This window comes from Hipposideros armiger, unplaced genomic scaffold (genome assembly GCF_001890085.2).
Source record: "Hipposideros armiger isolate ML-2016 unplaced genomic scaffold, ASM189008v1 scaffold_973, whole genome shotgun sequence".
NCBI classification, from domain to species: Eukaryota; Metazoa; Chordata; class Mammalia; order Chiroptera; family Hipposideridae; genus Hipposideros; species Hipposideros armiger.
Window position 1 is genome coordinate 66051 of NW_017732323.1, and position 3991 is coordinate 70041.

Consider the following 3991-nt stretch of genomic DNA (forward strand, 5'->3'; position numbering starts at 1 on the left):
CTGCAGTGCTGGCTTGGTGGTAATGAACTCCCTCAGCTTATTAGCCACTAGTTCCTCAGGGCAGCCAGCCTGCAGGACAGCTGGTCCTCCTGGCTGTGCACTGAGCTCTCTCCCAGGGTGGAGGCGCCCTCGGGCAGCTGGCTCAGCTAGTCCAGGACCTCCAGGTGATTCTCCTCCCCTATCTGCATGATGAGACTGTCTACCTGCTCCTGCAGCGTGCTCAGCATGGTAGCCGAGCTCATGGAGTCCTTCATCACTGATGTGTGCACGTCCAGGCTCTGCGTCTGCTGCTCAAACCTTTCCACCACCGCAGACACCTTCTGCAGGTCCATCTGCCCAGCGCCTTGTGCAATGCCTTGGTCACCTGCGCCATGTTCTTGATCACCTCCTTCATGGTCATGGCCATGTGCACATTGGAGGCCACCGCGTCCACATGGGATGCCATGCGCAGCCCGCTCACTCCTTCATTCTTGCAGATGGTGTTCTCAGCATACACATGGGCACATTCCACATTCTTCTCTGAAGGGCCTTCTTCACCTTGGCCTGCTCTGCCTTTGAGTCCTTCTCAGCTTTCTTGGCCAGTTTCTCCAGCTGCTTCACTGTGAATTTCAACTGGAACAGGGTATTGTCCATGGCCAGTCCGGAAGCAACAGCCCTTGCAGAGGCAGACGGTCAGGATCTTCACGCATCGTCGATCGACCGACCAGCTCTGCCGGGCGGCAACTTCCTGCGTAATTGAGGTTTTAAATTAGTATAGGTGCTAGGGAAAGTAAGTGCCTGGTTCTTTTCCAGCCATGCTGAAATCTAATGAAAGCTGTACACCCACACTGAGAAATATGTAAATATATTTTATAAAGTTTCAGAGATTCACGAACTCTTTGACGCCTTTACATGGGGCATCCGCTTGCAAGCCATATACGGTGAATACGAACTGAGAATGGGCACCATCCAAGTATAATCTGTGATTCTCAAGACTGATTTCTGCCCTAAATATAACAGTTCTAATTAAGGTAAAAGCATATTCTGTTAATTTCTCCATAATATCATAACTGTGAAAATATTAGAAGACCTTATATGAGGAAGTAAGTGGGGACGTAAAGAGAGAACTTACATAGAGGATTTTCTGAAAACCCAGACGTGCTAGTACAGTTTATTTTAAACATGGGTTAAGTTGTTTTCTCTCCTACCACACTGGCTGAAAGAACCTTGTCTTATAGCTGGCTAAAATTGATTGAAATGTACAGACATAAATCTGTCATGTTCTTTTTCTTTTTTTGACATGGTAATTAGTTTCTATGCAATTCTTTAAAACTGATGTTACCCATATGCAAAATCCCCTTAGGAATGCAAAAATCAAAAAGATAGTCCCCACTTTTTCTCCCAAGTTAAGTGACTATATTTACAACTGTACTTGCTTTTCATATTTTTCACTGCTATCTTTTAAGAACAGGTGCGCCATCATATTTTCAGGTTGATAATTTGGAAGATGTAGTGTTGAAGGCATTTTGGTTCACAGTAAAGTGTGGTAAGGTATCAGTAGACTGCTGGCAGTTTTTTTCTAGTTTCTTCAGAAAAAAAGAAATTAAATATACAAAGTACTGCAGTTTATAGTTACGCATTTTTTAACACATTATAATTCTTAGAACAACCCAGCGAGGTCATTGTTATTGCCCATTGGCCTTGGGCATGCAATGTAAACTCTCTGAGTTTCAGTATCCTCATCTAAAAAATGAGGGCAATCACACCTCAGTGGGTTGTTCAAAAGGTTATAATGAGGTAACAAATCTCTTGCTGACCAACAGATGTTTGTCCCCATTATGGCTGCTGCTGATCACCATGCAGCCAGGAGCCATAGAAAAATGTGGACCATTGGACTCAACGTTCAGGACTTCTGTGGAGAGCAAGCTGAGATTATTTCAGAGCCCATGAGCCACATGTGGGCAGCCGGCACAAGTAGGTGACAGCGAAGTCAAAGCAGACTCAGCTTCTCCTGCTGTTAAGGACATCTGTCTAATATGTCACCAGGGATCAATGGGGGCTCGAAAAGCAGTGTCCCTATGTCGACAACTTTCATGTGTCTTTAGTGGATGGAGGTGGTTTGTAGACATACATGCAACAGAAGGTCAGGTTAGAAACAGCTCTAGGGAAAGTAAATTCCACTTAGTGAAAAGCATGCTATATACCCTCTGAATATGTTTCATTTAGAGGCAAACTTTTCAAATATCTAACACATCAGTTATTTAATATATCATATTTGACTCACATCTCATTGACGCTTTGGGATCTGTGGTATTTAAGACACTCAGCTGTAGAATAATTTAGGAGCACCCTTGGCAATGAGATCAGAGTATTTCATTCCCTTCCACAAATTCCAGACATATTCTTTTATATCAGAATCATATTATTCTTTTTCACTACATTCTATATTGCTTCACCATGTTTTTCTTTGACTTGTCAGGACTCAGTATTAATGTTGAATGAATAGTGGACACCTAAATTATGACACGGCATACTTAATGCTTTGCCATAGAGTAACTAAAGAAAGAAATAGTAGCAAGACAGATGTTTTTGCACTCTTATTAACTCCAGTAAAGAGCACACACACTGTGACACTTCTGCTTCTCCTACAACACATCTGTTCATGTTCACTTCAAGATACAAAACAAAACCGCTAGTAGTTATGCTTTAGATAAGAGGCTTTGGACTCAGGATTGGATCCAGCTCAATCCTTTACCACCTTTGAGTTTGGGCAAATAATTGGAACTCTATAAACCCCAGTTTACTCAATTATAAGAAGGGAGAAAATACCTCTCTTGCAGAGTTTTTTTTGTTTGTTTGTTTTTTTAAGATTTTTATTGGGGAATTGGGGGATGGGAACAGTTCTGGGGAATTGGGGGAAGGGGAACAGACAAGTTGCTGTCGTTTTGGTCTTCAGTCTAGTTGTGGAGGACATTGCTTCACTGGCCCAAGTTGGCACCATCATTGTGCTCTTCCCGGGTGAGGCAGATCAATCTCTGGCTTCTGGACGGTCGCTCACTGCAGCTGCTGGCCCCTCACGCTGGCTGCTGGCTACACACGGTAGCCCATGGCAACCCACTGCCACAGGGGCTGCGGCGTAAGCCGTCGCCGGTGACTCACAGCAGCCCAACTCCAGGTTGAGCTGTTGTTCAGCATCTTAGCTGTGGAGGGCACTGTCACTGGCTCTCATATGTGGGATCCGAACCGGGGCCCTCTGGCATCCCAAGCCAGATCCTAACCAAAGCACCACTCGGCCGGCCCATCTCTTGCAGAGTTTTGAGAGAGATTTGAGAGTGTATGTAAAGGGCTCAACATAGGGCAATCATCCAGTAAATAGCAGTCACTCTGATTATTGCTACTATCATTTTGCATATTGGTAACACATAGAAACACCATGGAGATATCCCTCAATGCCGAGGATGAGATTTTGAAACTGTTTTGTAAAGCTTATCATCTAAATACTAGTTTGTAAATAGAGATTCTGGGATTTTCCTGGACTCTTATATTTTCATGAAAACACACTTTCAGCTTAAAGCTGAAGCAGTGCAAAAACAAACCAAAACAAAGAAAACTATATAAATATTTAAAAGAAGAAAGTAACATTCAGAGGACAGAAACTTCATACAGAACAGTGATTTTTCTCTTGGGGGCTTTAGTTTCCTGCGATAGCCTATGGTTCTTACTTCCTATAGTATTTCTCTTCACTTCGTGAATATTGAGTCTGGGCTTGCACTTTACGCCATAGCGTATTTCTGTAACTCTTTTGCTTCTGCCTTGTGCTATAAGAATAAACATCTCCCATTTGGGGTTGCCCCTTCAGGTGTAGGTTGCAAAATGCAGAGGCAAGTGGAACAAAGCTGCAACCTACCTACATCATGGCACAGAGTTAGAATGTATCTGGGTCACAGCACATGAGTAGTTTATACGAAATGTGAACAAAAAAATATTCTTTTGTTTTTCTAAGTAAGTATGG

At 43.2% G+C, this 3991-nt stretch overlaps 1 pseudogene; it reads right to left on the reverse strand.

Annotated features, from left to right (window-relative positions):
- Positions 1-47: 47 nt before the first annotated feature.
- LOC109375583 (charged multivesicular body protein 1a pseudogene) lies at positions 48-633 on the reverse strand (annotated as a pseudogene).
- Between the last annotated feature and the right edge of the window lie 3358 nt (positions 634-3991).